Source organism: Geospiza fortis, unplaced genomic scaffold (genome assembly GCF_000277835.1).
Source record: "Geospiza fortis unplaced genomic scaffold, GeoFor_1.0 scaffold130, whole genome shotgun sequence".
Classification (NCBI taxonomy): domain Eukaryota; kingdom Metazoa; phylum Chordata; class Aves; order Passeriformes; family Thraupidae; genus Geospiza; species Geospiza fortis.
In genome coordinates, this window is record NW_005054300.1 from 1,334,121 (window position 1) to 1,345,119 (window position 10,999).

A 10,999-nucleotide genomic window follows, 5' to 3' on the forward strand; every position below is an offset into this window, starting at 1 on the left:
CGTCCTGCAGATGTGAGCCACTTTGCCAGTTCTTACTCCTTGGAAACTTTGTATTGCATATTCCTCCTTGATGCAACTGAAGTCTTGTGTTCCACGGGGTTTAGGAACATCCAACTTTGAGTATCCAGAGGGAAGTTAAAGCACAAAATCTCAGCAGTGGTTTCTGAGAAAAGCCATGCAAAAAGCTAAGCAAAATGCTCAGTAACCTGCATTAAGCCCAGGACATGCTTCAGTGAGGCTTTGCTTTTAGAGTACCTCTTCAGAGAGTCAGAGCCAAACAGTTCAAGCACCTTTTGATCTTAGCTGAGAAACACCCTGCTAGAGGGTGGGAAAGTCTGAGGCCTCAGTAACTTTCAGGAAGCAGAGTGCTGTGGTTTCTGAGCCTTGCTGATGAAACCAATTGAATTCAAGCTTTCAGTATGTTTAAATAGAAAGGCCATTTTTTAAAAATAAGGAATTTTACTGTCCTGGCTATTACTGTCTCTCCATCAGGAGGGCAACAATATCATGACACTACTTAGTACTAGAAGTTATTTTCTCAGATAAATTGAAAAGCCAAGCTTTCATATAGTCTTTATATCAGATTTTCTCTTTGAAACTAGCTACTCAGAAACATGCACAACTGGCCCTTTGAAGCTTTTAAGAATTTAAAATACAGTCAGTATAGCAGGTTCTGTTACTGTTTATCCTATTGGATAATACAGGTTCACTTCTTGCAAAAATGCAAGAAGTGCCTCAAAAAAAGTGCATTCATGCATCAAAACTATATTAATAGGGAGTTTTCTCTAGTGATAGGGCATGGTATTAAGAGCAAGGACTAAAGCTTGACTTGAAAATTCACATAGAACTCCTAAGAAAATTAGATTATCACTAGGCACCTTAGCCACACAGAGAAAAGGTAGCACTTAAAGTTTCTAGATATTAATGTCCATTACTTCATATTATCACAGCACTTCAATTATGAAGAGCAAAGAACAAACACATATCTGAACTTAACTCAGCCCAAGGTCCACATTTAACTGATAGCGCACTACCAGAGATTTCCTAGGAGGCTCCTGAAAAACTCATTATCTTGAACCCTGCATCTAATCACTGCACTTGCACATTGGATTTACTAAAGCCCATGTGAGTAACAACAAGCAAACTCATGAGCAATAAAACAAATACAGTAAAACTTCATTACTTACACAGAAAATCTGGCAGAGCATGTATAGAGAGATGAGAACTAGTGAGTAAAGGCACCTACCATTTTGAATATAGGGTAGGAAATCAACCTTTTAAGTAACAGGGAGCCTTAATAGCACAGTACAAAACCAACACCACTTAGGTAATGCTCATGTCAAAAACTACAGCCAGTTTCTTGTCCCCAGTTTGAATAAATCAGCAAGCAGAAAAGCACATTAGTAATCAATTTGGGCACTTTTGGGAGGGGAGCTTTAAGGGAGGAACTTGCATGGGGAAACTGGAGTGATTCAAAAAAATAAACCAAAAAAAAACCCCAACAACCCACCCACACAAGAGGAACTAATTGAGCTTTTTTGTTTGTTAATGAAAACAGCTTGAAGTAGATCTAAATGAAAAGTAAACCAAAACATTTTGAAATCATATTTATAGTTTATTCTTTCTAAGCTGTTTTCTATTATCTTTTCTATGTATAAAGCTGTATTCTCAACAATAGCAATTTTCTCTCTATAGCTGAATATATATTATGGTGAGCAAAGCTTTGTAGCCTGTAATACCAACAAAATGTTTTGACTACAGCATCTCTCATATACTGCTGCAGTGGACTTGCTAGTGGGCTGGATTTCTGCTGATGGTTTTGTTTTATTTGGTTTTGATGTTAGTTTTCTTGTTGCTGTTGTTGGGTTTTTTCTTTTTTTTTTTCCCCAAAAAACTACTTAGTTCTTTCTCTTCTGTTTTAGACATACATAGGTGCAATTATTTGTACCAGGTAACAGTGAATCAGGTTTCAAGCTTCAATTTTGTTTCTGCTGTGACATGGATTCTTTAAAATGATTTCACAGTTTTATTTCTTTGTTTATAAATTTATAGCTGTTGCAGTTTCCCATTTTCTCTTCAATGCTTGTCTAATATAACTGGAATTTTGCAGTAGGTTTGGAGGGATGGGAAGACAGCAACTTCACCTATCTCTCTTCTTTATTGCCTTAACCTCAGATTTTAGAATTGTTTTCTCCACTTAGGAGTTTCCCCATCTGACAGTTTTCCTATGCTGCATGATTTCAGAATAATCTGCTTAGCTAGCCAAACTGTAAAGCTGAGATGGAATTAACACAGCGTGTACTTGCATTCAAAAATACAACCTGTACTGGACCTTGGCTTGCTAAAACACGTAGCCCCTACTAATTGCAATTATATTTTTATTGCTGCTGTAATCTTTATGCTATTCAGGTAGAGCCAACTTACATGTAGTTGTGGCATTATTTAGCCACGTAGGTATCTGTTAGGGAAACTGAGGGTTGATTCACTGATTTTCCTGTAAGCTGAGCATAAAAAAGAAATAGCTTTTTCTTCATTAAACTTCTCTGCCTTTGGCTTTTCCTTCCCAGACCTCTTCCTGTGGCATTTCAGAGAAGCTATGAGCTTCAGTTTTAGTAGTGCCTGTCAGGGGGCATTTGTGCTTACAGAAATGAGAGAAGGCCAGGCTCCCAGCCCAGCCAGGTCCATTAGCACCCATTCTGTGTGCCTCTCTCAGCATTTCCCCCTTCAGATATCTGGCCTCGGGCTGTTGTTTTTCCAGGAGCAAGAGAAGAAGCAGTGAGTTTGCCCTGTCACTGGTCAGCTGTTGGATAGCAGTGCTGTGTATCTCAGGTACATTCACTTTGCTGCAGGGTGGGAGAACATGCCCACAGCACGGTCCTACCTGGCCTGCCAGAAGCCCAGAATGTGACCCAGAGCTCCATAAGGCTGCACTCTATTGCCTGGACTCAGTGGCTGTCACACCTCCAACATATATTGGATTAAAGGATGCACATAGCAAAGCTTCTCCTTAATGATCATTTCTGTTCAATGCTCATAAATTAGAATACAGATGAGACTATTCCCCAGTTACACATAACAAGTGACATGCAAATATTGAGGCTTTTAATTTTTCATAAATGATTTGAAAAAACTCCATTTTTGAAAGGCACAGATCTTTTTTGGCTAGTAATTTTCTGTCAAAAAACAAAGCAGAGTTATGAATCTCAGCCTTTGCTTCTCTTTGTGCATGTATATAAAATTTACACCTGCACCCATCATACCCATTAGTACTTAAGATGAACAGTAGGTAGCTAATGCATATGGGGAGTTCAGGTTGTTTCCTTTCTGTTGTCACTGTCAAAAAAGTTTTGCATAGAGGATGAATCAGGTGAGCTTTTGTAACAAACCTTAAGGTCATAGTGCAACATGAGCTTTTGTTATCCAAAGATGCCAAAATAACCTTTCTATATATAGGAAACAGCAGAGGATGTAAATAAGTGAAAGGAAAGCATTGGCTCCACTTAGCATTTACTCTGTTGTTTCTTCAAAACTTAGATTTAAATTTTGTGAGTCTGTGGGAGGTTTGAACTCACTTTATTTGAATTATTTTAAAAGTCCAGTTTGTTTTCTTAATGCTATAAACACAATAATTCTTTATTGATCTGTTCTGCTTTTCAAGGGCCATGTCCAGCTTTGTAAAGCAGAATAACTGCACTAGAACATGAATTATCTTAGAGCACAAGTGAGTTTCTCAGGAAACGAGGTAGGGATAGGAGATGGGCTTAGGACTTGGAAGAGCAGCATGATTTTTTCCAGTTCTCTGGCTTGCAGCTTGATTTCAAGTTGATCTTTGTCTCCACCACCCTCTCTGTACACAAGCAAGAGCTTGGAGAAGGCTCCATCTCCATAGCTAGAACAAGCAGTTGTGCCAAGGCAATGGCAACAGTCTGGTGTGCTATACCCTATGATACGGGCTTTTAAACCATTACAAAAGGCATTATAGCCATCTTCTCTCTTCCTAGTTAGGGATTAAGCTAGATTCTGTTGTATAAAATGTTGCCAATAAGCTTGTGCATGTAAATGATCTAGCATATTGCAGCCTTTTACTGCTTGTGATGCTGTGAAAACAAATCTTCTTTTTTTTTGGAACCTGGTTTAAACATTAGTCTGAGTAGGAGCTTGGCACTGCTACTTTGTGCACTGTATCTTTAAATAGGCATAACTAACAAATTGATAAGAAAATGGCTTCAGCCTGGACAGTAGACAGCTTTCTACTTCCAGCCAGTCTATAGCAACAGGGAGTGTTCAGGTGGCTGCTCTCATTCAAGCTGTGATTTTCCTGTATGCTACCCCTGAGCCCAGACTTGCTTCTTTAATAACATCCAGCTGTTGCCTTTAACAGCACACAGGGTGATAAGAATGGTGCATTGGATCCAGGTATTGCAACAAATTGGTGTTATTATCCCACTTGCAGTAGTATTTCCCTGCAGGAGCAGGAAGCCCAGTACTTGGGAAACACAGGCTCTGACTAGGAGGGGTTTTCTTACCTTCCTTCAGGGCTGGAGGAGGGTGGAGGGGCTGGTACAGCTTGCTTCCTTTGTTGCTTTACAACTCCCAAGGGGTGTTCTAGGGTTGGTTCTTCCCCAGCTCCAGTGGTGCTTCCCCAGCTCCCGTGGCAGGACTAAACCCCGAATCATCAGAGTGTGGCTTTAATAAACAGGCAACACTGCACCCAGGTAACCTTTGAACCTGCCTTGCAAGAGGTTCAAAGGTAAAAAAAAAATTATTCCTGATCAAATATAAAGAGCAATTTTGGCTGGTTAGAAATGTTAAACATACAAGTCTTGCACAACAGTGTTAGAAGAGAGCAGTGCATTGTGAAAACTAACCCCAGCCCTGTGAAAGCTGCAGCCCTGGGTCTTTCATAGGGCTCTTATTTACTCCAGGTGTGCAGGGACACTGAATATGTCTTGCTTCACTGAGAAAAGGAGCCTCTTAGATTGCACTTCGAGCAAGCAAACATATTCCAGTGTTTTTCACCAGATGCTTTGTGTAGCGTCCTGTCCTTAACATGTCCGGTCATTGAGGCATGGGTTTCCCTTGCAGCTCCAGGGGTCTGTGAAGTAGGCACTCCTTTGGGGTCAGGGCTCTCAGCCCCTTTGGGATGTATGGGGGCTGGTTATCTCACCATGGTGCACCTTCCCTTTTGACACTGTGCAAAGGTTAGTGCACTTGCTCAACTGCCAAGTAGGCCAAGCCTGTTTTGTGAGAGATTTTTTGTGTTGATTTAAACAACTGTGGTTTTGGTTTGGGTTTTTTTGCCTTCCTCTGTATCTGAAATAGGAATAAGAGAGCACCTGTGCTTAATGCTGCGTGAGAAAGACAAGTGCTTGTGAGGTGAGGTATGAAGGCTGGGCTAGCAGTTGGAGCTTCCTGGCTTTGCTTCCTGTGGATATGATCTGTGGAAGACATTTTCTGCACATGATCCAAGAGATAGGGCTAAATAGCAAAGTCCTTTCAGCAGTCACTTATTAGAGAGCATCCAAAGGAGGGTAGCAAAGATGGTGAAGGGCCCTGAGGGGAAGCCATATGAGGCGCTACTGAGGGCACTTGGTTTGTTCAGCATGGAGGAGGTAGGGGAACAGCTTCCTCGTGGCTGGTAGAGGAGAGGCAGGCAGTTCTTCTGTTTGGTGACCAGTGACAGGACTCAAGTGAATGGAAGCTGTGTCAGGAGAGGTTTAGTTCAGATATTAGAAAAAGATTCTTCACCCAGAGGGTGTTTGGGCATTGGAACAGGCTCCCCAGGGAGGTGGTCACAGCACCAGTCCTCAAGAGCTCAAAGAGTGTTTGGACAATGCTCTCAGGCACTTGGTGTGACTCTTGGGAATGGTTCTGTGCAGGGTAAGGAGTTGGACTCGATGATCCTTGTGGATCCCTTCTAACTCAGAATATTCTGTGATTCTGTGACTGGTCAAGATAATAAAGCTTTTGTTGATCTGGGTCTGGTTTGTCTGAAGAATAAACTAATACTAACACTTTTCACTTAAGACCTTAAGTATTCTTAATTTGTGTAAGGCAACCTGGCTGTATCAGTGGGTATGAATAAAAGTGAAAGTACCTGTGCCAACACAGCATCCTAGACCTTGCGGTTCAAACTTCCTCTTAGGTTTTAGAAAATGCCATTTTAAGGAGGATGAAAGAAAATGCTTAGCGGGGTTTTCCAAACTTGGTGCAAGGAGGTGACACCAATGTTGAAGTCTCTTGGCTTCTGTCTGTGGTGCATCTTGCATGTGGGAAACAATGCAGTTGATTCAAGGTTTTTACAAGGTATGCAACAGATACTAATAATTAGTAGTTGGGCAGGTCTCCGTTCAGCCTAAGTGGATATTGCATCATCATCTCAAAAGATCTGGAGTGACTGACACCATCTGTGCTTTTGGCTCCTAGATGTGTTTTATAAACCAGTGGGGGTGGGGAGGAAGGCGGGGAAGCGTAGCAGAGTCACTTGAGAAAGGAACAAAGCCAATTACCTGAGCCAGCTGTGTGTATAAAGCTGTAACTGCTTTTCCTTCTCCACCCTTTCTCTCTGGTACACAAAGTACATGGCATTTTACCTCATTTGAACAGCAGATTTTTCCAAGTTGTGGTGTTTTCTTACCTTTCACCTATACAGTTTATTCCTAATGAATTAAAACTATTGATTAGTTCGCTGTTAAAAACTGTGATCTGAGCCACTTGGAAGAGTGAGTGGGGTGTCCTTAAGTCTGGCAGGGGAGGCTCTTGGTCAGATGTTCTGCTGAACTGCTAATAGTGGGTAACCTTTTTTCAGCTTGTTTTGAAAGCAGGTGTGAGAAAACACATTCATGAGTCCCGGAAAACAACGGGCTATGTTCTGTACTGCAGGCTTGTCTCTGCACATCATCTGTGTTCCTTGTGGTTTGCAAATCAGTGATGCTGTAGTTTGTGATCTCAGTGACCAAAGCACACAACCAATGACATAAAATAACCTAAATCAGCTGTGCAAACATCACCTATGTTCCAGTTCTGAAAACGAGGAGCTGAAGGCAGACCCACAAACACCAAGTGTTTTTTTTCATAAGATTGGAAAAAAAAATCAGGTAATGAAAATAATAATTTTTCCCCTCAAGACTTAATTATTAAGAAAATGGATGACAAGTGTCATGATGAATTCTCTTTAGGATAGCAGGGGTTCCATGAATTTTAACAGGCTAGTCATTTTTTGAAGTCTGAGCACATTATGGCTCAATATTTATTCAAATTATTACTTTTTGACAGAAGTGTCTGCATGCATGGGGTTTTCAAGATGGTGACAATATGATTTTTCTTTTGTTATTTGTTACAGGTGACAAAAAGCTCAATAGTTTCCATTCTTTGTTTAAATCCACTTTCTCTGCTGATCTAAAGTATCACTGGTTCAGATTAACACATCTTTCAAATGTAATCATTTGCCCCTTGTGCAATTCACTTGACTCTTGAATAATGAAGAGAGAGACCAAAAGGGAGCAAAAAAAAATTAAAAAGAGTTTGTCTTCCAGCCTTGTTCGAGCTCCATTGCTGAATGCAGGATTCAGAGGTGTATTTTAGATACCTGCCAATGAACATACAACTGTAGGATATCCCTGAATGCTGCTTAAAAGTTATTCTTACTGAGGTTGTGCAACCAGTCTGAGCCATGAAAGAGTGGAGTTAAAAGGTCATTACTACACAAGCTGGAGTTTAATCACTTCTAGGTACCATATAAAAAGCTCTTTTTTTTTATTGGTCTTGTGAAATCTACTCAAATGCAATAGGTTGTTGAATGATAAACACAAAATAAACTCTAACCCTTCAGCCTAAATAGTTGCCCTGACATAGTAAATTTTGGGGCCAGGATATTATAAATAATTTTTACTGTGTTAAAACATTTGTGTGAAAGGCATGGCTGTGTCATTGAACTGTTTTAACAATTAAGGAGGCTGCACATGTATTTGCAGTTGCTCCCTAGTGCCCAAGAACAGCTGCACATTACTTTTGTTGCAGGATGTGGCTGCTGCATAAAACTGAAGAATCTGAGTGAATTTGCTGATTCCATGTTACCATTGACAATCTTGCATTCACCTCTCTTCATGCAAAGTTGAGTGGTGTGTGTGCTTGTGTCTATGCTTTTAAAACCAGACAAAACAGGATGTTGAGATAACTGTAGGCATTAAATACATACAAGTATGAACTGGTACTCTCTACCTTGCAGGGGAAAAAAGCATCTGATTTCTATCTTGACCTACTGACTCTAAGCATAACGACTGACATAATTCTACTGATTTGACTGGAAACTTTTTAATATGTTATAGAGTGTATTTACATTGGTGTATTTGGGATAAGAATTTGTCCTCAAAAGACTAATTTTTCTGAGCTCTGATACAAAAGAAATATTTGGCATTGATCTCTTCTATTCAATCTGATAAGATGCATAGATGATCCAAAAACTGAAGCTACTGATTCATTTGCTCGGTAGTTTTTAAAGTCCAGTTCTCTTGTTCCACTTACACATTTACTTGAACATTTTGCTGTACTGCCAGGATAAAATGTGGGCAGCATAAGCAGGCATGAAAGTTGATGAAAAGAGACTTTGACCATTGACCATTCAAACTGGAAGTAGGAAGATGGAGCAAATCTTTCCTAGTGACTTTAGACTTTGGATTTTCATACTAATAAAAGGAAAAAGATGATGTTCAAAGTAAGCAATATCTGACGTGTAATATTTAGATGAGGAAAGTTTAAAGACCACTTGGATTGCTTCTAAGTGTTATCAGTGCTGTAATTTCATTAGGTGGCTAAATTCTTATTGAAACAACTAAATTCCAATTTTTGTTTTCAAGATAAGCTTTTGATGTTGCAGTAGTAAATACAATGGTTTGCTAAGATGTCTAGTACAGTCCTCTATGTGTTGTGTCTTGGACCTCATCTGTCCACCTGTGCTTAACAGAAAGGATAAGCCTTGGAGTTTGGCTCTTTTTGTGATATTCTGAGGAGCCTTGAGCTCCATCTCTAATGTAGAAACAGTCTAATACAGGGACTCTTTTTTTCCTTTCAGGCTGAGATAATGCCATTGATGTTGGTTACCGATAATTATAAACCAATAGAGGTTCAGCCTTTAAAAATGGCAGATCTTCTATTTACACACTGTTATAGAAACAATGCAGAATGCCTGTAATTTCTGAAATCTTTTCTCTTGATCTGTGCTTCAGTTCAAGCCTTGCCTGAGTCAGTTTTGCCCCAGCTAAAGACAAGGTTAAATATAAGAAGTTCAAGACATTGTGAGATTAGGTGTTTCAATGCTTTCGTGATTTTATTCTCTGGTTTTCATTAGATACATAGATTGAAAAGACCAATAAATTATGCTGTTGGATCGGTACTGCCATGGTCTTTAATTTCCATGTGTATTTCTTTAGAAATCTGTGTAAACAGATCACTGGAGCTAAATTCTAGAAGGTTTTTGAGATCACTGTCATGCAAGATCACAAAGAGAAGCATTGCTTTGAACTGAGAATTTAGATTTTAATTAAGCCTCTCTTGTTGAAGTTGCTTATGTAATGATTAAAGCACTTGTATTTTGGCACCTAAAAATAGGTTCAGAAATGGAGAGACTGTGTTTGAGGTAGTTTCAATAGCCCATGTGGGTTTTCAGGGTTGTACAGATAAAGAATTTTCAAATTCAATTTTGTTCCAAGTGAAGCTACTGACTTTGAAAAAGCTAATTGCTTGACTAAAAACCCATAGTTGTTTATTGCAGTTCAGGGGAATACATTGAGGAAAAAAAATTAGTGCTATTCAAATTCAGGCAATCAGTACTTCCTGTGGCTAAACTGTAACCCCTGGGTCATGTTTAGTAAAGGTTTGGAGCAAGGTGAGTTCATGACTTTGCATACCTGATTCAGTACAGTATGATTCAGAATCAGTGTGTGATATATGGAGTTGTAAATGCTCCAATGCCCTTCAAAGGCATTTCCTCTACAGTCACTGCAATAGATTTGCAAAAGGGATGGATCTGATGTTTTAATTGAGCTACAGCACATATGATTGTCAAAAGGTACTGTAGGAAGTCATGACAAATCACTAATCAGATGTGTCATGGTGAGCACTTAAGTACAGACACTTTTGTTGAATTTCTATTGTGTTCAGTGTTACTTCTCATGTGTTTTAAATCTAGCATGTTTCCCAGATTTGGACAGAAAGGATCTGCAATAAATATGTAACAAGAACAGGGATTTCTTTTGGGTTAGGATGGCAGCAGAAGTGTGTGCTTTTCTGTCCAGGAAGAGAATTTCCACCTGTGCTGCATAATACAGAATGTTCTGGTTGAAATGGAGAGAAACGACCACTACCACAGAGGCAATCTTGCACTTCCCTGTGGTATTTGCCTCATCCTCAATTACTCTTTTACTGTATCAAATATACCCAGTTGTTTTCCTTCCAGCTGAAGTGTGATAAACAATATATGATAACCTGTAAAATCTGAGCTGCACTGGGTTGCAATATATATTGAGTCCAAACTCAGGATGCCATTGAAACAATTAAACATTGAAACAATTAAACCAAAATGCTCCGATTAATTATTATTTAATTAATACCTGGTGACACATAAAGAAGTCAGAGCCAGCAGAATATAAAATTAAATAAGAGGAAAGTATAGAGTGTGAGGTATGGCTGTCCTGCCTCTTGGTGACAGCACATCTCATTGTGCCCTTCAGTGCCACTCCTGCCTGTCAGTGCTGCAATAGCTCTTGCTCTGGTGAACCTTGCCAATGCTTTGGTTAATGTGCCAGACACCTCTGAGCTTGTTTGGGCATCTCAACCACCTTGGAATGCTTCCTACCCACATGGCAGTGAGAAGCAGGGCTCAGCTCTCCAGATTGCTGTCAGCAGCCATTTCCGACCAGTCGTCCTTAGGTAACTTTAGTCCAGCTTCTGTTTATGCTGATTGTGTTTGCAATGCCAGGGAGTCTTCTGATGCCTTCACCTG

General features: G+C 39.8%; 1 protein-coding gene across 1 annotated transcript in view; it reads right to left on the minus strand.

Annotated features, from left to right (window-relative positions):
* The window catches only part of ACSL5 (acyl-CoA synthetase long chain family member 5), a 20,332-nt gene extending 15,682 nt beyond the window's left edge, over positions 1-4,650 (minus strand). Inside the window, exon 1 of the mRNA XM_005416373.2 lies at positions 4,527-4,650. The gene's annotated coding sequence lies outside the window, so the exon portion shown is untranslated. The remainder of the gene's footprint in view (positions 1-4,526) is intronic.
* Between the last annotated feature and the right edge of the window lie 6,349 nt (positions 4,651-10,999).